The sequence below is a fragment of the Hetaerina americana genome, unplaced genomic scaffold (assembly GCF_022747635.1).
Source record: "Hetaerina americana unplaced genomic scaffold, ioHetAmer1.1.p SCAF_3, whole genome shotgun sequence".
NCBI lineage: Eukaryota > Metazoa > Arthropoda > Insecta > Odonata > Calopterygidae > Hetaerina > Hetaerina americana.
The window spans coordinates 10,444,039-10,471,047 of record NW_027286874.1 but is presented as its reverse complement, the minus strand read 5'-3'; the positions used below and the strand labels follow the sequence as shown (position 1 = coordinate 10,471,047).

The window sequence follows — 27,009 nt, the reverse complement described above, 5'->3', positions numbered from 1 at the left end:
TGAAAACATTAGTAGAAACAGCAGCTAAATTTTTTGATTTCGAGCTGAATTTTCGGGATTTATGTCATGTAGCATTCTTTTTCTTCGACGTTCCGAATCTTCGACATTTCAAGTAATAGACTCAATAATAAACGGTTACCCAATAAGTAGACTTCAGTTTTGAAACCTAAGCAAATCCTTCCAAAGTATTTGCAGAATATTTGAACTTAAAAAAGCTTACAAATGTTGTAATTTAGGTTATTTATGAAATTGAGCTTCAATGAATTACCGTAGGAACATCAATACCAAAATTAACTCTTCTCTAAGATAGTGTGTTAGGGGACACTTTGTGGAAATGTTTGATAACAGTATCAAATAAGTCAATTTCCACACTTCCTTTAACATGGGTATCGACCATTGTCAACAGGAGATGTCATTATGAAGACCTTGTAGTCGGTATGTTAAATTAAATGTAAAAATTAACTTTATTTAATTATTTTATTATAAAGGAACTATTTCCAACAAAAAAGCATATGATATCTTTCGAGGCAAAAACTCTGCTTTTGATGGATAATATTTTCAACAAAAATCAGATAATATCCTTAGAAATACAAACTCTTTTTGGACACTTTTAAGTTTGATGGATACTTTAACTCTTTATTTTACCCAGCTGGTGAGCTCTTCTAACCCTATGAGTACCATTAAATGAGTTATCAAAATTTCTAATTAAAAATTGCCATTAATACTCTATATCTACCGATGACTTAATTATTTATTTTTAAAAATCAACACTAAGTTCACGTAATTATTATAAAATTATTCATATGATTTTATTTCCCTTGAACCAGATAACGCACTCGACAGGAGAGTTGCTACAATGCGCATGTTTAGGACTAAACACACAAAGTTTTCTAATTTAATCAGTCATTTCATTTGAAAGGCAAATTCGAAAAATCCCCAGATATTAGGGTTAATTAATTAACTAATTTTGAATTTCAACGGGCTTTCCGTTTATTAATCAGAATAAAATGTAACGGAAACTTTCCGCATGAAAGATTTCATTTGCCGGACGAGGGATTCAACTCTTTCGTTGGAGATAAAAATTAATCTTAGAGTAGACATTTGAATAAGGAATGAAATTGAAGGTACTCGGCTTGCTCCCTAATTATATCTACTTCATTCATCCACTAATAAATTAGGAATTCTTTCCTTCCACTCTGCCATAACTTTTCGTGGCCAACAGACGGTAACGAGATAGTACGGTACCACGGTAGATGTTTTGTGCAACATCCATCTACTTACATTATCACCACATTACGGCTTAATTAACTGTCGCGCTATAAGTGCACGACGTGTGAGCTTTCTTTTGACGTAGCGAACATACATTATACCATAATCGGCGTGAAAAACATTTTATTCCGCTCACCATGTTTCATCCCTCAACGAAAAAAGTTTCCCCCAGTAGATGGGATATGATCTCTTTATACCTGATGCGGCGTTACTTTGATTCAATCGTATGAGAGCACGTTTTATACAGATGCAATTTTTTCATTAAATCCCTTGAACACGTACCCAAAACACGATTTTTAAGGTAATGGTAGGTTTTTGGATGGACACAACTACCAAACAAACATTTCATTACTCCTAACAAAATACAAAATCCAGTATCCTACTCTACACCAGGTCCCTCTTCATCTCTGAGTACTTTCTACCTCCCTTCATCCCGTCCAACATCCCTATCCTGTTCCTTCCCTTTCCTCGTTTGCCTAACATTCTCCCCTCAATTTAAGTCTTCAAAACACGATTATAAGATCATTAATATATTTTTCAATCGAAAGTTTATTTATAAGGTAAAGTGGTATAAAAATGCACTTAGAAAAAACGTTTCCCCATAACGAAGACCAACGATTAATTCTAGTTTTCAATAGTGATGCCACTTTTTAATTCTTGGCATATAACTGCACTTTAAAAATATTTCTGTACATTTTAAAAATATTCTGTGCTATCGTGGCAATGAATTCACCGAACAGTATGCATAATATCTTGGCATATCATTTCAAAGCCGTCAGAAGAAGTCTTCGTCGTCCAATATACCTGAATTTAGAAATACGAACGAGATTCATCACTTTCACTCGTAGTTCACATGAACACGCTTAATGTTCACCAAAATATAGCAACCAGTCCCAGGATAGCGATTTTTTAATCCAGTTAGCCGAGTAAACTTACATGCACAGAAGAAAACTGCGGTGAAAGACGGTTAGAACATATACATAGTGCCATTTTTATTTACTCTTGAAAATAATTTCATTGCATTTCCTGCTCCAAAACACGGGGAAATGAATAAAAACAAGGTTTTCGGTAAACATAACAGTTTCAGGTTTAACTTTATGGAATTCCATTTACGCCATTCGGGATGGACAGGAAAGGATGAAGGGTGGAGAGAAACCCGGCGTCGGTATTAGCCTACTCGTTACGAAAGGTACCAAGGCGTCCGCAGCTTAACGTCCCATAAGACGGACGGCGTACTCTCTCAAAGTGTCCTCCACAAAGCACCTCAAGTAGGGATCGAGATATCACTGAAAAATATTCAACATCATTGGGAATTGAACCCGGGCCCTCTGGGTGGGAAGCCAGTACGTTAGCAACCGCACATCTCACATGGAGTTTTGATAGTGGGAACGTAAACATCGTAATGACTATCATCAAAGTTCGTCAATTCTGAGACTGATTTTAAGGTCTCCACTCAGACCTCACTCACCCTTTCCTCAATGCCTCTGCTGGCTTAACTTCGAAAGAAAACATGAAGACATAAAGAAACCACTCAATCATGTTTAAAAAATTTCGAATACTAGCGAAGTGCAAGTATACTACGGGAGAAAGACACATTTGAAAACAAATCTTGTGAGTCTCGTTTCATCACTCCATAAGAAACCGATACTCACGAGGAAAGCCTTGCTCACTTGCCGAATTCTTCTCAGGGAGTGCCATCCCCGACGGCACATCACCGACGCCACGGGCGACGGAACTCCGGCACCGAAACCTCGAGCGCACACCAACGACGTCCGGCCGATCGACACAAACTGTTCGCCGATACATTTGAGCGGCTATCAGAGAGTGAAAGGGGGACGAAAGGGGGGGGGCAGGAGACCCGAATCGACGCAATCAGACGAAAGGATTAGGAATGAAAAAAAGCAGAGAGACAGCAGTTCGATCAAACCGATCGATCGCTATCAATCGAATCTTCGTCTTCCCTGCAGAAAACTTACCTGCGAAAGGCGTCAAGGAAAATCCCGCGCGTGGAGCGGCTGGGAATTTAGGATTTCGGAGATGGTAGTGCGTCAACATCTCACACTCCCAAACCCATGCCCCACTACCCACCGACGCCGCCTGCACATTACAGGTGCCTCATATCCCCTCCCCCACTCCCCAACGGGTCCCCGTCTACCCTCCCTACAACCCCCATCCACCTTACGACCCCTTACCTCTCTCAAGTGCGACACACACACACGCAGAGTGCCGTCCATCCTCCCTCTCCTCTCCGCCTACCCACTTCGCCCCCACCCTACCGATCAAAAAGCACTCCGGGGTCCCCCCTCGAATCGATTCGGGCTCTCCTATTAACAGTTCGGATGACGCGGGAGGCCACCGTCCCAGTCGGTACACGGCATTAGAGGTGCTCACGAAGAATCGGCGGCGGAGGGCCCTGGGCGGGCGACGGGGCGGGAGGGGAGAGGGGGGAAGGAAAGGGTGTGGAGGGGAAGGGGGCGGTGGAGGAGGGGCGACACTCTCCGGGTGGCACCGAGTGACGTAGCCGAGAAAAAGGGTCAGGGGGGTGGACGGGGGGGTGATGTTTATGGGTGAGAGGACTCTCTGACGACAGAACTTCGCAGGGTAGAGGGAGGGGGGGTGGACGGGAATATTCTTAAGAAGAGGACGACGGTGCGAAAGATGTTGCCGACAAGAACCAATCTGAAACAGTCTAATGGAGAGAGACAAATTAGGGTCAAAATGCAGTGTCGATATAAGTGCTAAACTGGTAGTTTAGCCAATATTGCAAATATCAGTTGTTGATACTGGAGATCATATTGTGCTTCTAAGAATAGCTAATAGTATCTAGATCGCAAATATTTGGCTAGCCACAAGGCCAATAAAAAAACATTTCTCGAAGCTTTCCCCATTATCGGTAATAGTCGCGCACCTGGGAAATTAATAAAGGAATAGCGAAGATGTTTCACATTGAAAAATAACTATTAGTTCTAATGGCAATCACATTAGCCACAGCCGGACTAACAATAATTAAGTACTGCGGAAAATCATCAAATTAAACCGCCACATCTTGTCAGCAAAATATCGAAGAATTGATATCGAACCACTCTCAGATTCGAGAGCCATAAAGTGTGCGAATTTACCGCATGTAAAAAATAATCGCGAGTAAACCAAGGAGAGCAAAAGAAAACGATTAAATCGAAATAATTAATATTTACCTGACATCCCCGAGTTCACTTCTCTCTAAAGCAAATAGTATCTGCACTCCGCGGGCGCTAATCACTAAAACCGCTGACGTTTCTCAAGGCAATTCCACGCCGATTCGCGTTCCTGGCACGATAGGCTAGGGACGAGACGAAATTAAGAAATCCAAATAGAACTTTGAAGTATTAATATCGGAAATTTCAGTCTTTTTTCCCCAGGATAGTTCACCCCACCTTCAATCGTACATAATTACGTTTGAAAATGCCTCGATGGGGACGAGAGACGTGGAAATTAATTGATGTCTTCGTTGTCACTGTTACGTCACTGGAAAAACACGAATAAATGAAATGAGAAGTCCTCGTCACACAAAACCTGTGATTTGGATGTAATAACGTCAAAGTGATAATTTCCAACGGGACACGTTGGCGAACTTTCCTGACGGACATTCCCACGACGAAAAAAACCGACACTCGACTTGCGCGGGGACCCTTTGTTTATCTTCGCGCGATAAGAGCCACGAACTGGCCAGGTGAGTGAGTGTATCTGACCTGAGTCTTTTTCGTTGCTACAGTAATTCGTGAATTATGTGACAGATTTTATGCAAAATGATTTTGTGGAGCGCATCCACCTTCACGCAAGGCATCACTCTGGAAAATGAATTTGCTTGAAATCGCATAAGAAGTTGAGTAGTATCGACGCTCGGTAACCATCAGTTGATGTTTCTATAGCTAAATGTGCATTGAAAAAGAGTTAAAGGAAGTGGGCCCATGGGCACTAGTCATAAAAAAGAAAGATATTAGAAAGGGAAGTTATTGGAAAGGGGAGGGAAAAATATGGTGCATTTTTTTTTCTTTTTACATACATGTATTAGTCGGATATTAGGATGAACAAACGAAATTTTCAAATCCATATTTTCGACATTTGAGCTGTACAGTTTAGAATACAGTGTTGAGTTTACCTCTTCAAAGTTGCAAATAAAATTGAAAAAATGACACCTTTGACTAAATAATTTAATCTAGCCTTGAGTGTGCAAAAATAGGGCCTATCTATTCCAAATTACCTAGTAACTGTTGGGCACTCTCAAGGTAGGAGTTTTAAACACAGCTGTATTTTCTTCGTTCAATCACGGTTCACTCATGATGATCCCAATTCAAGCGCCATTGGCAATGAAATTAAGTATCACTATACTTTCCTTTATCAGTGAATGGCGTGGGTGAAATTGGAAATTTAAACAATTGCCACAAGTCACGGGGGAATATGAATTTTCCCCTATCACACCTAAGATAAACTGCATCAGAAAGTCGAATAAGCGTCGGTGAATAAATGAATGGCACTCCCTTTCCTGCCGAAAGCCTCACACTTGGAGAATAAATTTCAATCTTCAACTTTTTCAAACTTCAAGAAAAGTTTCAAAAAGAACTATGGTCACATTTAGCACGTGAAATACGGATAAAGTTTCAATTTCTTTTAAAATAATGAAAAATATTCAGAAGGAAAAAAAAGAGTTGAAGATATATTTAAAAAAAAAGAGAGACAGCATCGCGATGGTTCCTTGAACATTGGAAGACAATCTTTAACGCGGAGAGGGGGAGAGATCACATTAAAATTAAGTGTTAAGGAATATCCTTTTTTAATTCTAGATATAATGAACTATAATGAACAGAGGCCAAAGTAGAAAAAGAACTTGAAAAGAAAGTGAGATATACAGGTTATTAAACAAAAACCATCATTCAATGTTTCAGAGGCGTCTTCGAAACAGGTTTTACCTGCTCTCTTTCCAGAACTACCAGCCTACCGACCTAAAAGAAATGCAGGAGGGATTCCCATTATACTTTAGCCTAAAAAGTTTTTTCTACGCAAAATAAATCTTGAATTTTTTGAACTAAAAACTATAAAAATATAATATCAAAAATATGAAGCGCAGCAGCCATACGATAATGTTAAAACCTTCATGATTTTCAGAAACAAACGGCGCCACTGTTTGAACGTTTTTTTATTCAGTGGCCGAAATTACCGTACAAATTATTCATTCTCGTGCAGGAGAAAATACTGGATAACATATAATCTTAATGCAACTATTTCCATCAAATGAATAGAGCTTGGAAACCAGAAAGTACTTTGAGAAATCTATTGCAAGAAATCGGCACTACTCGTATATGGATCAGAAACAAGAAGAGCAGTGAAAGTGGACTGAAGAACAAGAAATGCTACGCCGAAAAAAGGCGAATTGCACGAAAATAAGATAATGATAGATTGGGAACACCGTTAGAAATAAGGATATTTAAGGTTAAGAAGTACGAGGGTCATCCGGAAAGTAGTACCCGTTCGTGAAATAAAGACACAAAAGTAAATATTAACAAACATAAAAAATTTTATTTGAAAGAGGATACTTTAAACTACTTCTCAACATAATCTCCAAGCAAATTAAGGCATTTGTCATAACGTGTGACAAGTTTCTGTATTCCTGCTGCATAGTCCTTCGCCGCCAGCTCATTGAGATACGCGAGGGACCCATCTTGCACAAATTTTTGCATAATGCGGATGGTGTTTAACAATTTCATGAACAATTGTTCGAGAAACATTGGGAAAATGCTCACAGATGTCATCAATTGTGACGCGCCGATCGTTCCTCACGAATTCGTCAACTGAGCTCACCAGTTGGTCTGTAATGACAGACGGTCTCTCCGAACGCTCATCGTCGTGTGTGTTCCCCCTCCCCATGTTGAAGTTGCGACACCACCGCCGAACAGACGACTCGTCCATTACATTGTCTCCATACACCTCCTTTAATTGGCGATGAATATCACATGGGCGAACGTTTCTTGCATTGAGGAATTTAATCACTGCCCTCACTTCACAACTGGCGGCGTTCTCAATTTTTTTAAACATTGTAAACAATCACAGAAACAACACAGGCAATGCTAGCGTCACGCAACTTGGCTCAGAGAAGGCAGACAAGCCACTAAAGCTATCTGACCTCGTCCAGCGGCTACTCGCGTCGTCAGCACTTCATGCGGCACGAACGGGTACTACTTTCCGGATGACCCTCGTATAATGCCGTAATACTGAAGATAAACCCACATGAGGAAGACCCAAGACCGCATATTTACATTAAATTAAGATATGCCATTTGGAGCTGCCATATGGCAAAAAGATTAATGAGGAATAAGGGCTAATGAAGGTTTTCCAACCAGAAGAAGCAGAAAATATGCTATGCTGATGTAATTCATCACTCTTTGTATTTAAACTCTAATTTCATGAATTTGCTTGGACTAAACGACATTATTGCCAGGTATGTACATCGGCATTAGATTTCTCATTTTTATGGAATTGAATGATAGGGCGTGGTATCCTAGTGGTAAAGCATCCGCCTGCCGGAGGATCCAGGTTGCAATCTTGGTGACTCCATACCGTCGACATTGACCAAGCTGTGTGATTTTTAGACATCTGATTCTTCTTTTAAAAGCAGTTCAGAGAGAGAAATTAGCGTCCTTTGCCGTGTTGTGAGGATTCACACGCCTTTGGGTCTCGAACGAGGAGAAAGCTCCACCCCCGACCATCAAAACGGACTTTCGGGTTGATTACTGTGAATTGAAACTGCAGGTAAGAGCGTTGATCTTTCTGAAAAGGGAGATAGGTGTAATACATAGCTACAAGGAGGCTGGTCAATAATGCGCATTGTGATCATGGGCGGATGGAGGGAAGAAATTGTCTTCTACTGCCCACAACCACGGCTTCAGACTACGAACAGCACGGAAAGTAAACTTCATATTCCACAAAAAAACAGACATAATTATTTACTGACGGTGTGTGGCAAGTAAACAGATTTTAAACAGCGGTGAGTAACAGTGAAAACAAGAACGATGGCATGCATACCAGAGTTCAAAGAGTCATCAATCTTCAAAATGTTTGCCAAGAGAAAGTGACAGGTAGATAGGGAGGGAGAGCGAAAATAAGTGGTAGCGGAGAAATAAAAATCGAAGAAATAAAAAGAAACAGGGGTTGACTTATGAAAAGGAGTGAACACGAATGCATTGATTGTGGTTTTCCCGTTGACGAGTATTTGTTAGGCTTCAACCTGCTGACCCTTTGATAAAAGCTCAAGGGTTATCTGGATAACAAGCAACAGGAAATTGACCATGAAATCGGTTAGTCATTTAAAATATGATGATATACAAAACTTTCGTGAGTCCACCTTTGGTGAATCATGTTTCTGTGAAAGGAGAGGTGAGAGTGAACGTGTAAATATCAATTACAGACACGGACGGCATGGACCAGCAAGACCGTTAATAATAAAGAAATACTTTACAAACAAAAAACATCAAGTGGAAAACGTCATGATGGAGAAATTTAATTTAAAATCCATAGTATACAGTCAAGTTATACGTACTGCATGGGTCTGGACCGTAGAGCACCTGTCAATTTAGCTTCTGGACTCATGAAAGTTTAGATATTTATTTATCTCGAAGCAGTATTAAATGCCAAGGAGGTGAAAGCAGGAGGACAAGTGAATAAAAGAGTATTAGAGCAACCAAACGGGCTTTAAAATCCACTCCCAAAAAAATTCAGGAACTAATTTATTCGTTGAAATAAGCTGAGCTTCGTTTAATTATTTATTTATTTATTTATTCAGTACAAGTCCGAAAACAGCACACATTTTGGCCTTTACATCGAACTATTAGCAACGATAACAATGGTCACATTTACAAACACCCAAGGCCTAGATGGAGGGAAACTCACCCAGGCGGGAATCGAACCCGCGACCCTCGGAATGGCAGACGAGGACGTTCCATCCAAGTACTATCCGGGCCCGGATAGTACTTGGATGGGTGACCGCCTGGGAACACCGGGTGCCGTTGGCTTTCAATTTTTGCCGACCCCGGTGGCGGCGGGGTAACGTCCTCGTCTGCCATTCCGAGGGTCGCGGGTTCGATTCCCGCCTGGGTGAGTTTCCCTCCATCTAGGGCTTGGGTGTTTGTAAATGTGACCATTGTTATCGTTGCATATGCAATAGTGAATCAAAGCTACGGCAAAACCGAAGATTCTCCTAGAAGTAGAGAAAGTGTGTAGTGGGCAAAGATTAAACGGGCTTGCCGATAGATTTTACTCGGTGCACAGCGCAAACCTATTTGATCGATTCATTTAAGTAGAACAAATGTTGATCGCTGCGTAGACAGGTGTTAAAACGAAGGTAAAGCAAACTTCTTTGGCCAACGACATGCGCCCGTTACGAGCTTTGGCACACAGGCTAAATATTTATCCGGTTTTGGACGGTCATCCTTTAAGGTGAGTTCACGATCGCGGAAGAAAAATACACCAATTCAGAGAGCACCTTGAGGGTGAGGCCGAAAAGAAATTAAGTGAGGCCGCCCAAGGGAGTCCAAAACAGTCGCTTTTATTCTCAATTAATGAGTGACACTTCGCAAGAAAAGTAAATAAGCATCACAGTTTATTCAATTGAAAAAAAGACGAAATAAAAAGGGATTTCATGAACGTAATTCTCATGTCCTCGACGTCCAATCAGTTTAAATAAAAAACTGCGACAGGTTACTTGGAAAAATTAAGTCTCTCCTGGGTGTGAACTCTCGTTTGATCGGCATATCGTCGAAACGAAAACCATGGTTACCTATTTATATAAGAACGCGTGCCTTTTTCTGTAGTTCAACGAGTTGAACGAGTGGAAAATCCCCACATATTTTTCCCGTGTCACCGAGACCTGAGATAACTCGAGGAAACCTAGAAAGAGTAACACTTCCGTCAGAGAAAGCAAACACGGTATTATCTTTAATCTCATCCAAATATGAAAGGAATCATTGAATGGAGATACGACATTGAAATAAATGCTTTTACTTCGGCATATTTGACGGATATGTGGAGAAAACCAAAAATTAGGATTTGTCAATAGGGTATTGGGGAAACGCGATGAGAAAGCGAAAGGGCGACATTAACTCTCATCAGTCAAACCTCATCTGGAATATGCAGCTAGTATATAGGATCATCATAAAGCAGGCTTAATAAAAAAATTGATCACATGTAGCATAAAACAGCGAGATTTACCAAAGCAGTTTATGGCTTAGAACGCAGTATGACAAAATTGTTGAAAGATTTGGGAAGAGATCCCTTTGGATAAACGTTTAAATTTAAGACAATCTCTGGGGTAAAGTTTAGACCTATCAGTTTCACGAAGGCGTTCACTACATTTAAAAAATCCCAAATTACTATGAAAGATATGATCATTCATTCAAGATTAGAGAGTTTGGCTGTAGAATTAATAGATACAAGATATTTTTTCCGAAAACAATTAGAGACAGTAACATTTGCCACTCAATTCAACTATGGATTAAATACAACCATCACTACGCTTACAAACATATTTACGCATGCATTTGTGTATTTGTATATGCATACATATTTTAACGTCTCAATTGACATGTTTGCATCCGTGTGTATGTATTCCGATGTATACTCGTGTATGCGTACATATATTTAAAGTAGTCGAGGCTATATTTTAAAACAAACATGTCACTCATGTTGAATAATTTTACTGGAGATGGTGGTGGTACAATGTGTATTTTTCTAGAGTCCGATAAATGTGTAATTACCATTTCATTCCACGTTGAAAATGTTTTTTCTGTAGTGAGGCTTTGCACGGTGCGTGAATTTGTCTGTTTGTGTGCTGTACATGCCTGGATACACCCCTTGCCACACACCTTACCGGTGGCTTGCAGGTTATAATGCAGATGTAGATGCCCAAGACGACGGTTCCCAGGACGGAAACGTCCAAAAGAAGTCGCAAACTCAAATGTCCATCCGCTATAAATGTACGCTTAATTTAAAACGCAAAAGAGAAAAAGAGGAGTACAAGGATTCGGATAGAGGGGCATTTGAGAAAACCAGCCAGTAGATAGAAATATTCAATGAGGCAGTGGCAACAGCATCAATATTACGGTTTACATTAAATAGCATCTTAGGTGACAAAAGAGAATTTAAAAGAATTACTATCTCTCTCATTATAGAGATAATTCACTAAGCAAGATCAAAATTTTAACATTTGGTGAATACGGACCAAAAGTCTTCACAGTTTTACTCTAAGATATTATTCAATGTAGATCGTAATGCTGATACTGGAAATACTGGTGAAACAACTTTAAAATATAGGTAATCGAGGGGAGATGGTTTAAATAATTTAAATTCTAAATATATATCTATGAACTCATTATTATAAACTACTAAAAACTGTTTTTCTAAAGAGATAATATAATTTGAAGAATACAGCATTGTGAAACGCTTTACGTCTGTCCATAACGGGGCACCACAGATAACGAGGTATGTGAAAACAGTATCATAAATATTAAAAATTAATATTCATCCCAAATATTAAAAGAATTTCTACAAACACTTTTGAAACTTTACCAAATCCCGAATAATGCATAAGGTAGGTCTAAATTGCGAGAACAAATACTCACATTACTACTTAAAATCAAAATTTTGGCAAGCCTTTTTTGTAATTGATGATCGCTATGTCTAAGATCATTTTTGATTCGTACAATTGTGTACCGTATTTCAGAAACAACTTCAATGAAATCCGAATCAATAAAAAATTGCAACTTAAGGCAATAGGATAAAAACTAAATCTTCCTATCTCCATTCGCATAATTTTTCTCTCCATGACGTTATCTTGTTTCAAAACTAGGTTGATTTGTTTTCATTGAAAGCATCGCTGGGATGTATGGTTAAAGCAAAATTTTGAGTTGAAGACGCATTTCGTTTTTACGAAACAAAAGCGATATGAAGAATATTATTTTGAGAATTGAGATAATCAAACTTGTAATGCATTTTGTGTAATTTTAGAAACAAAGTTGCCACCATAAGGAGTTTGACTGATGCTTGAGGTGTATCACGTGAAATGGAAATCTATATGCGAAGTTTAGAGAACTCACTCTTAATAATAAGCTTCATTTCCATGTTACCGTGAATTCCTTAGACTAGAAATTAATTAAAAAATCCTATAAGAATACCGAAAATTACATTTAAAAAAAGAAGGCACTAATTCAAATAAGGGACGATTTTCATCAAACAATAAGACCTATTACTCCATTCCATTCAGAATTGATTTTTCGATCCACTTATGCCACTCAAAATTTCAATGAACTTTACATGGCACAGCTTTACCTAACACTTGTTTTTTAATCTCGTATTTACAATTAGCATTTACTCTTGTCTATTTATAAATACTTTGTGTGAATAAAACAAGCGTTCGAAGCTTTCGAAAAACTCTAAACGGCTTTGACCAAATTTCATTCATAGACGCTTGAACGTAGTCCCTGTCTTTTCGTACGGCGCTGTATATGTCATAGAACTCCTAATGGCTCGATCGGTTTCCAAAAATGAAATAATAATGATTTTAGCAAAAATCAAACACCTCCGAAGGGGATGTGATTGGTATCAATTTGCTCCACTCGCGAAATGAAACGGAAATCTTAAGAATTATTGCTTCAATTTTGGGAGCGAAGTGTGGACAGATATTGGACCCTTCGGACTAATTTCGAAACGTCGGATGGTTTCCTCGGAAACGTGTACGAGAGGCGGGCGATAACGAGCGAAGCAAATCAAACGAAGCGAAGGGGCGTTTGTTTTTATTTTGGCTTCGAAGAAACGACATTCTCTTAGCTTCCTAGGAGTCAATGTAATTGAAACCTGATTCAACTTGAATTCATATCTGACGTTGCCGTTATTCCACATAACGAAACATCACGATGATATTAAATCAAAATCTTAATTTCACCAAGACTCGACATAGTATACACGGGAAAAATCAGCGGGCGGATGATAAACATACGTTCAATCTCAAAGCACCAATTATTAAATAAGACAATTTTCGGTTCAGCTACGGCATCTGACGTAATTTTTTCCTAATATTGTTTGCTTTTCAAGACTTCTCCCAAAGAAATATAACGAGCGATATTGGCGTCTCATGCCTCATTTCCACCCTAGAAATATTGATTTCAGTGTGAATTCGACCAGAAAGACTTGGGTTCGATTTAAAATAAATTTCCAATATTTTCTAAGCGGATATAAACCTTTGTCACTGTACAGGAGACGGCGGAGATTAATGGAAGATTTAGTTAATATCGCCGAAATCCGCAAATCGAAAACCGCAGATAATAAATGGATTACACGCAAGACATCATTTGAGCAACAAAATATTAAAAGAGACAATATATCGGCTGTGTGCAAGGATTTAATTATAGCAATTAATGTAATTTAATTATACTAATGTGCGTTAATGATATCCCATTCCACGAAAACTTTGTGCAATTGAATTAAACATTCAGCGACGGATACCGGGATTATGAAAAATTAATATCACTAATTCGTCATATATGCTAGAGAATACACGATCGGAAAGTCGTGGTCTGTAATTTACACAAATAGTGATGAGGTTTCGGTACTTGAGTGGACAATTTCGATGTCAATGGGGAGAGAGACTTTGCACACCGCAAGAAGGGGTGGGCTATCTTATCATGTGCTTTCCTGAGCATCGGCATACTTTTAGGAAAAACCGTGTTACGTACGCCTGCTAAACATTTACCAGCTTTATGGTTAGTCTTGCTTGCACCAAATTCAATCTAAATATTTCTGTTTCCATTACAAGAATGAAGACATATAGCTCTGTTTAGATCCACGCAGTGCATTGGTAATTTGCTTCATGCAGGCCATTTCAGAACGAAACAGCACATTATATTCAAAATTAGGAGTACCGAGATGCATACGCCGAGGAACTGAAAGTTTACACAAATGAAGCAGAAAAACACCATCTAGATTTATTATAGTGGACCAATTCAACTACAAGAATGAAAAAAGTGAATTTATTTAAAATGTTGGAGATAAAAGATGCCAATTCTTAAATAAGGAAACATATATTTAAATGAACAGGCAAAAATGAAGCCTGGTTTACAAAAGAGACTCCCTTACAGGAAAAATTAAAAATAAATACGCATTACTTATCCTTAAACCATTGAAACATTTAAATTTATTGACTTCTCATGGTTTCGTTATAAATTAGTTTTTAGGCTTAAAATATTACTGTGGTACATTTCAAGTTCTTAACAATCCCAAATACAGTATGAAAGTTTACATCACATTCCAGGAAATGCGTGATCAATTCTTTAGCATTCATTTTTATCAAGAAACCCTCATTATAAGAACTGCAAATATTTGCAAATATGCTGCAAAATGCGGACTCGAACTTCAAAACGTCGGTTCCTTATGTAAATATATGTTTAACTGAGAAACCAGTCGAAGGCACTGGAAATCCCATGGCACTTCTATGAACTTCATATGTTGCATTATTCCTATTCTTACCAGTTGGCTGTAAGAGCTTTTGCGTGTTTTTGGGTATTAGGAACCCCCGCCTCCCATACCGCTTGCTACGTACGCACTCAGGTCAAGTGCACAGTTGCCTTCCCTTGGTCCCTAATGCATGGGAGCCATTTTTTCCCTTTCTCTCGCACTACACTTAATCCCCCCAAGATCGAGGCCTCATCCTTAAGCTACGTTTCGACGGGCGCGGCCCATTGTGGGCCCCCTGATGAGTGCGGTCACTTCCCCGAGTTCAAACGCGAAAGTTCTCTTAGTGGAGACGGAGAAAATTGCGTGGACTAAAATCTCCTCCCGATACGTGGTGTACTTTACTCCCACTGTGAGCACAAGAATGGCGTTGTTAAGCCTTGGTGTGAGCCCGAGAGAATCGCTTAGTTAAGATCGTTCACAGCTTCTTATCGATCCACTTCTTTTCCACGACACTTGTCGTGGATTTCGAAAGGAGGGAACCGAACGCAGCCCATCCAACGGTCGGCGAGTGTCCGCCAGATATTATGCCCAACAAAAGTCCTATTTAAAAATTAAGATCCCTTAGGATTATTCTTAGAGCCTGATCTTATATTAAAATGGGAATCTACCTCGGCAACAGAAAATATGTGATATATTTGGTTCATTTCGTCTAAATAATCTCGAAAAAATTGAAAATAAAAGTCGAATTTTGAAATTTTCGGTAAAGGCTTGATGGAAAATAACTTTTAAAAGGGCATTTTGAATGCAAATAACGTTTATCACGAGTGAAATATGCAATATTGCAGCAGGATCATACCATTAATTAGCAGTGTTGCTATTTTATGAGATAGAAAGACTCTACAAAGAAGTGGCCTCGACCGGAAGTATTATTGTAATCAATGTAAACGTATTAGCTTAGGTTACTACCCCCTATTTATTAGGTTTACCCATTTTATATTCCAATATAACCAGTTGCATTGCTTTTACATTGAGGAAGTTTCAGTTAAATAACAGCCTTAGAAAGTTTTACCTTCGCTTTAAACTAATCTTCCCCATTTAATTGTTACGGATAGGTGACACCAGAACAAACTATTTCAAGTAATTCCCTTTTCTATTGTGTCAATGAGAAATGTAATTGACCCTGAATAAGCAAATTGCTCGGTATAAATCGAAAAACACAGGTACTTCATTACTCCGGATTATATAGCACACCGTACGCCAGCATTCGACCTTACTTTTCGATACAAAAATCTGAAAAATGTCTTTTTTATGTTTACTTTATATTATATAAAGCACTCTTTTCAGAAACACAGATTCTTAACAATGGAATGATTAGCGCCAAGATATTCTTTTGAAGTTAAAATGTTGCGGTTTACACACACAACTCTTGGGAAAATTACTAACACTTGGAACTACTATTACTAGCACACTTGATTGGATGGAATTCAGGCGACGATAATATGGGAAACTTCGGTAAATTTAAGTGCCAAAAAGATCTTCCATGCTAAACATTTTAATTGATAAATTCCAATAAACTGTGGGAGATGTGACAGAAAGTTTTAACGGAGCCATCCACTAAATGCGCATTACAATGCAACAATTTCAAATTGCATAATTCATTCGCTCAATCCCGGTCAAGGCGAATGATTTTCACACATTGAAATCGTTTCATTGCAATTTTAATTGATGATGCGCCAATGCGTGTCATCAGCTAAGCAACAGAATAAAGATACCTCTATGACAAATGAAAGCCGAGAAAAAGCTACCTGTACAATAATGGGCATCGTCTGTTAGTTTCAGCGAAATTTCGGGGTCGCGACATTTCGTGTCAAGGAGGCAATCCGAGGAGGATGGTGATGACGACAGGATTCGTTGTCACGGGACGAGGTTCCGGGAGGAGAGGGAGAGGGCAGCGAGAGTTAGGACCGAAATGGTCTCTGAGAAGGGGAGGAAAGGGATTTCTTTTCCAGAGGATGAAGGGAGCAGGGGAGAGTGGAGGGCAGCCTCAACACCACTCACTGCGCCATGCGGCTTCCATCCGCGTCCGCCGCCGCCGCCCCCTCACTCCCCTCCCCGCCAGCCACCCTTCCCGCCCCCGCACTAACCCCCGGGCCCTTTGGTCGGTGGCTGTGCGGTGCATGTGGTGTGCACGAGTGGCCCTCCATCCTTATGTTTGTGTGTGTGTGAGTGTGTTTCTGAGTGTGCTTCCATCCCTCGTCGCACTCCCATTTTACGGGGGCGTGGCGACCGTTTCGTTTTGGCACGGGCACAGGAAAAAAAATCAGTCGGGAGGACGAAGGAAAAAATAACAAAACAAAAAGCGATGACGCTTGTGACTCGAGGTTTGGCGGGGAAGGGGTGGAGAGGATGGGTGGGGGGTGGGAGAGAGGACGAATGAATTGATAAGAGAAAGGGGACATGAAGGAAGGGAAGCGGGGAGGGAGGGGCAGGCGTGGGAGGGATTGGGTGAAAGGGTTGGATAATAAGGGTGTCGGGTAATGGGATTTGGGATGGAGGAGAGGATGTTTAGCGTGAGACCCGCCACGTATTGCTTTGTATCTTCATTCCTTCGCCTGGGGTAAAATGGCCGAGGAGAGTGAGGGCAGGGAAGGTAGAAGTCATCTTCACAACCTTTTCAATTTCCTTCGAATATACGTACTTCCAAGAATATTCTTGGTCCAACTCTTTTAAGAATTATTTTCCAATCTACCAATTTATCTAAAAATATCCAATTTAGCGAGTTAATTCTTATTCATATCAGTAAACAGTATTAGAGCAAAATAGGAATAAAAAATCAGGCCTACGAAATCAGGAATTATTCATTGCTAGGGAAGAAAACCGATGGGAATATACTATAAAGTGATTAGCTGTCTCAAATTCTGTAAATCTCTTCAGGTCTGAGGAGGGGAATTGTAGAGATTTCGAGGGAATGGGATGCGAATTGGATGAGATAAGAATTAAAAGAGAAGACGACCCACTCATCATATTTACCAACCGATCTCTTCCTGGACGCAAAAACACACGTAAGAGAACAATTGTAGAAACAAATTTTTCATCTTTCAACATATAGCTCTTTCCCATCTGACTGATTGCTAAACGCCTCGAGCCTTAAACCTGAAGATGCTGGTAGTGTAGCTCAGGAACATTGCATGTGTGACGATTTCCAAGGGGTGTTTCTTGCAAAACAATAATTAATTTGTCAAATGCTTGAAACGATTCAAAGGTTTGCCATATTGGTCCATTCATATTTTTGCGCGAATATCTAAAATTCTTAACTTTCTCCCTCCGCAACCCACAGATACAAGTTGAGTGACTTACAATATATCTCCTGTTTCTGTTCCTGCATCCTCTTTCCCTTCCTCTCGTTGGTACGCAGTGGAAACGACACAAAATGAATTCGGGAAAGTGTCAGGAGGGGGAGAAGTATAGAACCCTGGGGGGTCTCCTGGGATCGATAGCGTGGAATCCAAAACGGTCCCCGGCTAAAAACCCTTTAAGGAAGGATGAGAGGAAAGAGAATTGGAGTTGGAGTGAAGAGGAATGGGGCAAAGTTGTGGTTATCGGAAAAAAACGAACAATTGTGGGAGGGGCGCGATAAATCATCAAAGAGGGGGTCAAACATCTCGGATTGACCGCACGTCTTGTGAACCGTTCGATTACTTGCTTCAGGCACCAACGTAACACTATCTCGCTTCTTTTTCCACACAACAATCAATGTTTTCATTTCACCGAAGTCTGTTTGGATTGAGGAGAGATTGAGGAAGTAGGAAGTGAAGGAGGACGGTGGTATTCTACCACGTTTAGAATTCCAGAGGAGCCGAGACAGTTTTTATATGAAAATCAAGAGAGTATCAACAAATTTGCACTCATTTTAAAATTTATGTACCAATTATCTGTCGATCGAACATTTTGGCGTGGAACGGCGCGCTGTAGACTACCCACCGCGGCGGGTAGCTTTAATTCAATCGATTCCTTGTTTGCACACATTTACTCATGGAGTACGAAGCGCAAATGAGCTAAGCTATCCAGTGAAAGAAAGATAAACCGGGAATCAAAAAGGAGAAAAATTTTACCAATAATAATATATAGTAATATAAAATTGCTTCTGCGGAATAATCACCTCGAGCTCCGGTGACGGCCACCCATATATCTCCCATACTTACTTCAACTTAACAAAATAAACTTTAGAATCACCTAAAAATGATAATTACCATTAGTTCCAAGTGTAACTCCCATCACTCAGACGTCCTAAACGAGATGGGAGGGAGGGTGGATTTCAGGATACATGCGGTGGAGGTGAGGAGAAAGCTGCAGGGGTCACAGATAACGGCAGAGCAAAACAAGATCAAGTTTTCGAAACACGTGCTTGAAGTTCGGTTTGGGGGGGACAAGTGGCGGATTTCTTCCAGTCATTGATCAAGTGACAGACGGATTCTGCCCTGAAGAATCGCAACTCTCTCTCTTTATTGGTTTAAGGTAAAACACGCTCGAGGGAGGTGAAGACGCTTTTAGGAGGGCAAACAGGAAAGGGATAGATGCTTTCGCCGTAAATTCGTTGCTCCGATCGTCGACAGCCGAGAGCATCTCAGACAATGCGGGAAAGACTGATTGTTGCTCAGTGCGTGTCGTGATTGATACGGGAGGAAGCGAGTGAAACGATATCGATTCGTGGGTCCCACTCTGCGCAATGCGTCCAATTGATCGAAAAAGTCAATTCGGCGAGAGAAGCACTCGCCAATGTGCAAATGCAGTCCTGAGGAGGTTGACGTCAGAGGGTCGAGGCAACTTGCCGAACCTCATGGGAATAATTTGGGCCAACGAGCAAGAGCTATTAAATAGAAGGATTGGTGTTAGAGCGAAGGATTCACTTTACCTGTGAGAAGAGGAGAGATATGCTATAAGGCCTACCACAGTTATCAACCCAAATTAACATAACAGTAAAAGTTACAAAATCCACATTAATAGTTCCATATTAAACACAGACCTATTCCCATATTAAAAAGACTCTTTTAAATCAACGATCTTTCTCATCGTGCATTCAATGAGCTTTAGCTTGAATGAGGCTTAAATGAGGACATTTAGCAAGTCGTTTATAGTGAAGTACCTTTAAGGATTTACTGTCGCGAGAATTTTCTCATTTCTAATTTAGCAAAACTCGAATGCCCCATCAGCACCAAAAGAATTACTGAATTGAAACCCTTCTATATTAAAACAATTTTTCGAAACATAATCTAATTTTATTCTATCTATAGTTAATTATTTTCAAGTAGAGGTAGGAAAAGGTATGAACGTAAAACATCTATAAGGTGAAAAATAAACGAAATAAACCGAAACATTTGGAGTCCCATTACATTTTTTTAAATGTCGTCATGTCCATTTATATACTTTTATTCCCGAAAAAATCACAAAATCGATTCGAACAAATCCTTCATTTTTATTTAGCTTAATTTTAGAGTTTCAGGATTAATGGTTCTCAATTCCTGATCTACCACTCGATAGCAAACTATATCTTAAATTGATATCAATTTGTACTAAACAAAATATTTTTTTTCGTGAAGCGAAGGCTATAACCGGGATCCACACCATGAATCTTTTGTTATTTTACGTTAATCAGCCCAATTTTGGAAAAACATAGCAATGAAGTTTAACAAATGAAATGAATGTAAATGAACTCATGCTCCCTAAATACCTAAGAGATACCAAAAAACCCATTTGTGAGTTACAAATGCTTACCTACTCCCTCATAGGACATAGATAGCATATTTACCTAATTACAATTAGGGAAATTGTCGATGTACTCTTTGGCTGCCGACAACCCAGACTAACAAATGCATTACTACGCTCTTCCAAATTTCTACTGTAAATCGTGAATCTTAACACCACTCTCTTCACAAATTCATAGGCTACCTGCAATCTTACATATATTATTAATCCATTTTTACGCTAAATATAACAGTCATAACAGAGGAGTCAATTGGTTTTGCAATGAGGGACCATGCCGCCACATAAAAATGTAGAATTCTTGCGGTGATCATTTAAATTTGTGTAATAAATGGAACGAATTCATGCCTGAAAAATGGCCAAATTTGTACTTAAGCACAGTGAAATGACATTAAAAAACTCCCACGATATCCGTAACCAGAAACGAGAACTACCCAAATGGAAGAAATAGGTAACAGGGTATGTGCCAAGAACTTGAAACACCCCCATCTTCCTGATGGCGAACACATTCCTAGTAGGTACTGCGAGGGATAAAATATTGATTTTTCTGGAGACCACGACCGGAAGGAGGAAATATTCCGCCGGAAACATGCCACGACGGAGCATGGCTTCGAGGCGGGCGAGGGGGATCTCGAAGATGCAGATACTCCAGCAGTCTTCGAGGTGATTGTTTCTGCGGGCCAACTCTCTTCTTCTAAGGGAATTGGACAGATTGACGAGGCACGCAGTCGTAATGCGTCGGGGAAATGCGGAAGTTTCATCGGGCGAGATCTGATAAGCCCGCGCGAGGGAGTGTGCGTGTCGAAGGAAGGAAGTGGCGGCGCCCGGAGCATTGTGGGAAGGATTTGTGGAGGGAGAGGAGAAACGGGCGGGAAAGGGAGGGAGAGAGAGAAATGGGAGCCAGTCGCACCTCGAGGGATAGATGAGGAGGGGCGCCGCGTTCCCGCGGCTCATCTTGTTTACCGGGCGTCGTCGTCGGGCAGGGGCAGCGAAATGTGGAACGGAGAAAAAACAAATGAATCCTATTTCTGCGAAATGTACACCGAAAACCTTAAGATAGAACCGTTTTGACATCACTTTGCGCATGTTATTGAGGCAGTTCTATTTCCGTTTGGGCTTTTGCGGAGTGTAATGCTCCCTTCACAGATTTCGATTGTGTTCGGGGCATCACATAAACAAAGAAAGTTTTTTTTTAAAGCCTCTAGAAGATTAGGGCGGGAGGACATTCTTGGGTTTCTTGATCAAAGCCAGGGATTCGCGATAAACCAATATTTATGGGGGGGGATTCCGAATACCTTAGTTAAAGGTGGTCGTATTATCAGGAAAGGCGTGCTGGAAGAATCCTTGGGCAACAGGAAAATAGTCAACGACTCAATATGTACATCCTTCAACTATAAATTTAAAGAGGTATTTTTTATTCATACGCACTGATTGTAGCATATTACTTTCATGCATATTTCAAAGAATCCATAGATTAGAATATCCATCTCACAGTTTATAGTTAAAAGAAAACATGTGGAAAATTGAAATCAACTCAGTGCATATTTTTGTGGCGAAAATATTCAATCACCAATTACTCGCCATGGGATCCTACTTGTTTAATATATTTTCATGTAAGTTGATGTTGATCCCAGAAGAAATAACATTAGGACGCTTGCAATGATGTGCTCCCTCTGCAGAGAAGATACATGTATATCAATTTGGAGTTTTTTGTCGCGTTTTTGGGAGATTGGGATAGACAGCCACCGATGCTTCCGGTGCAAGGGATTCATAATAACGACTGTATTTTACCTTAACTACCTCAATACCCGTCTTTTTGCACATTCAATGTTAACTCTCAAACCAGCGAAAGGCTGATTACAAATAATAATTTGAATAATGAAATACAAAAAAACAGCCACATGATTAAGTTTCCTGGGAAACTAAATCTTCAATACAAAGGCATTTTTTGCATTAAAAGTGAATGCTATTGAAAATTTAGTTGAAGACACAATAATACCCGAAGAAAAAAAATCTAAACAGAGATGATTATATCATATTTGTTTTATTCGAGGAAGATAAATAATATACAATCAAGTGTAAGTATAACCTCGATCTAGCATTGAAATATCACTGCTCAAAGAATTATTTTGAGCATTTTGTGAAACAACGATGTACTCAATGAATCATATAGGATTCATTTTCATCTCTGGATTGTCATAAGTAAACATGCAGGAAAATGAGCACAAGAGATCACCACGGAAGACTAAATATGATAGCTCATAATGATTCCGGGAAGGATACACATCCTGTGGAAAGAACGTTGAAATTATTCGGTGTATAGGGGAGGAGGAGGAAACGGGGCAAAAGATTTGCTTTTCCGTCGTTATTAACAAGATGACCTTTGGGGGCTGGCGGTGATATTTTCCGAGGATTCAAACAGCCCACGAATCGCTGCCAGCGGATGCACTCTCTGGGACGGGGACTACCACCGCTCTATCGCGGGGAAGGTGGAGGTGGAGAGAGGGGGTGGAGCCTAACGGTGATGCGGGGTCTGAAGGGAGGAATGCATGAGCGAAGGAGGGGGCGCGGCGAAGGTTTTGAGTCCACACCGGGAGAGGGAATACGCGCGGATTCCGGAACAGCCGTGCCACAAGCTTCCGCCACCCCCATAGCGATTGTAGAGAATTCATTAGGCCTCTTCCAAACACGAATTTTGGTTGCTCGGGAAATTGCCGCTCGGTGCGAAACGCTCCCCTCCCCCCACCCAGAAACAAACAGGAGTGCGCCGCGTGCACGAACGCGTAATGAATCCCGAGCCGGAAAGTGAGCTTTGTGAGCGGGGGATGAGGAGGAAGAAGAGAAACCCCTTCGTCGCCCCACCGACCACTCGCCCCATATCAATCTTCGTTTCCAATTACGACTTTTGCCACTGCAAACGGACGAATATTACCCCCGGTACCCCCTTTCTTTCCCGTGTCCAACGCCGCGCATTTAATCCCGGCGGAGCGTACGCCCGCGGTCTCCCAGGGGAGCGAGACTTCCCCCACATCTCCAAGTCACCCATCCCCCCACCGTTTCTTCCCCCGTGGCATCTTTTATTCTCATTCCCTCGTGCTTCCTCCTCGGTCGGAAAAGGGGGCGTCAGTGAGTGTGTGTGGATGGAGATGGGAAGAAAAGTGTGAGTACGCGTGTGGATCTCTCCGTGGGAACTTAACGGTTAATAAATTCTCTTTTGGGGTAGATATGAGGAGAGAGGGGGTGGGGACGTCTTTGATATCTCTGCTCCACCCACCCTTCCCCCCGCGCCGCTCTGAATTCGAGGCACCGGTGAGTGGATGGGGCGCGCGGGAGAGACGCGGATGAGGAGGGGAGGGAGGCGGGGGAGAAATATCACGTCCCGGCGCAAAATTCTTCCCCTGCCGTGCACCACCCCACCTCGTGGCCGATCTCCCCCAGGCTGCTGCCGCAGAGGTTCGACCTTTAAAACAAGTCGGTGAGGGCTGTGCGTCACGTGACCTCGAAATGAAATTTGCGCCGAACGCTTTTTCGTTCCGCATGCTTCGGTATTCTCTCTAAAGGCAGACGAGAGGGACCTCGCGATGCTGTTTAGGTAACCAGCCGAGGGGCGCCGGAGAGTGGAAGCCCTCAGGCTGACGTCTCGACCATTCCGACATCCAGCTAGTAAATTACGTAATGTTCCTGGTTTAGCGGCAGAGCGGAATATCCCAACTTGCAAATTGGGGAAGAATGTTTCCTTATTTCAGCTAGTTCAGAACGCGAAGGAAATATTGCAGGAGAAGGAAGAGGAAATAAATTGGAGCATACTATACTTTACCATGAACGGTGAAGTTACAACCACTAAAACGCATTTCCTGGTAATGTTAGTCAAAACATCTGTTTGACTGTGAAATAAAATATATAGCAAGTACATTACACGCTGATTGTACATATTATTTGGCTCATCTTCCAATGTCCTACCCCCTATAAAGGCATGTCATATATATATATATATATATATATATATATATATATATATATATATATTCATTTATATAGAAACAGATATAAGGAACCCCTTATAATAAGTAATCCCTTTTCCTTATATCTGTTTCCATATAAATGAGTATTTGTCCGCCGTTTGGCGGGATTTCGTGTATGAATGTGTATTAGGCCAATGTGGTTCGTCTCTTCTTCTGGCTATGCGTGCCACGAAACGCACTGTTCTTATCCTTGATGATGTTGTCTGATTGCTATACTACTATCCTTTCTTCTTGTGTGTTTTCTATTTCTTCTTTGGTGGGAGAAACAGCTCCCTAACGCCATCTCTTGGCCAAAAAATTGGGGCACTTGGTTGCATAAAACACCGCAGATCTCAGTGTAAATTACGTTTCCTGGATAGCTCAAGTGGTTAAGAGTCTCCGCCCGGCAAGTGGAAAGATCCGGAGTTCAAATCCCGGTCTAGGAAATATTTTTACATTCGTGATCTGCTTGATTCCTCCTTCCCCACCTCTCCTGTGTTCGTCCTTTATGTGTGTCCCTACCCCTTTTCCTTATATCTGTTTCTATATAAATGAGTATTTGTTCGCCGTTTGGCGGGATTTCGTGTTTGAATGTGTATAGATATGGGTCGCGGTAGTCCAGGGGGTAGAGCGTTGGACTACTGACCGGAGGGTACCGGATTCAATTCTCGGGCTAGGCACCTGCAGCTCCACCCAAGCTATGTGATTTTTCTGGTACCAGGCTTCTTGGGAAACCATAACCGGCACAGGGAAAGGAACTGCCCCCCCTACCCTGATGTGTGAACTGGGTGAACTCTAACATCACCTACCAAACCGACCTTCGGGTTGATTACTGTGTTTATGGTTTATATATACGGTTTGTATATAAAAAAAATATATATATACATATATATATATATATATATATATATATATATATATATATATATATATATATATATATATATATATATATATACACAAATGAATAAATTGCTTAAATGATTACTTAGAATAGTTAAAATTGAATGAGACATTTATTGTGATAACCGTAATCACAGCTTCCATGGAAAATATCGAAATCGACGCCATTAGTAATTATAAATGCGACTTCTGCAACTCTTTTGAAGTTAAGGGCCCACCGTTTTCCTCAATGGTGCTCCTTTTATCAATTGATGAAAAGATATAGACATGTTTTCTGTATTCTTGGCAATTAGTCAATAATATGGCCTTGATTATTGTCCCCATTTAGAAGTATTCATTAAAAACTCCTGCCGTGCATAGTGACAAGACAACAAAGCTTATATTGTGACAGGTTATTTGCACATGAGAGTTGAAATCATAAATATAACATTCAAAGCTACATACGAGGACTGACAAAGGTTATACTGCATTTACGGGAGACGTACTTGTAGAATTAGTCTTTTATAATGCCAAATAGCCGATAACAATTTAACTTTTAGGGGTAAGTTGTTGATATTATCGGCGTTTACGAGAAATATAATCTAAGTTAAAGACGAAAAAATCCGGGGAAACGAGTAGTTTTTCAGTCACTTGATTTGATTAACTCTCTGAAGGCGTCTCCGCAACCAATCCCTGTGATGCATGATTAAGTGCTAATTTAGCTGTGATAAAAAATTTGAGCAGGAAAATTTTACACACAGATTGAAAAATCTAATATATATTTTACGGAATGATATTTAAACTGAATACTCAACTTTCTAGACCAATAATGAGATGTTATTCGATGCATTCTAGTGCTTACTTCACCTAAAAAAAACGTATGGTTATATCCAACAAAACTACAAACGAGAAGGTTTTCGCCATCCTGAATTCGTCGGAAGGCACAGAATGTCGGAAATGAATTCCCCCCCCGAGAGGTTCAAGACATAGTTAAAGACGCAATACCGGCTGTACGTTGTTGCAAAGCCAAGAAAAACACAACCGTACCGTCATACGCTGACCCATTGGAATGGAAGTTATCCTACGTGAACTATGCATAAACACGGGCAGCGGCGCGTTAAGAGACGGGGGCGCACCGCGGCGAGCAGAGCTGCGCCGGGCGAGGGGAGCTGGGAGACGGATGCATCGGGGACGAGGCTGCCGGCGGAGGGATGAAGCCCGCCTGAAACAACGCGCGTCGATAGTGGCGACGGATCGAAAAGCCCAACCCCTTCACACTGCGCGGGGAAGGAACGCCGTCACTCCCGGCATTACTTGGCACCCCTGCCCGGCGAAAAATGGAGCGAAAGGGGGGGGGGGAGAAAGAGAGAGAGAATAATGAACGGACGTACACAAACGCCCCTGCATACTGCATATCTCCTCGTTCCTCTCGCGCGCCAAATATTAATTCGAAAGTGAACGACAAAGGGAAAGGTTTTCGGAAGAGGCAATCAAGCGGAATCCTACGTAGAATTCTCTCAACAAAAAGTGCAGTATCTAAACACTGTCGTCATTGGGGTCAACTCGAACGCGTGGGGAGTTCGTGTTCGTCAGTTTTCAATTCCCGGTGGAGCAACACAATTTA

General features: G+C 40.8%; 1 protein-coding gene across 4 annotated transcripts in view; it reads right to left on the bottom strand.

Moving 5' to 3' along the window:
• The window catches only part of LOC139690897 (3',5'-cyclic-AMP phosphodiesterase-like), an 843,102-nt gene that overhangs the window by 120,752 nt on the left and 695,341 nt on the right, over window positions 1-27,009 (bottom strand). The gene's annotated exons all lie outside the window — the stretch shown is intronic.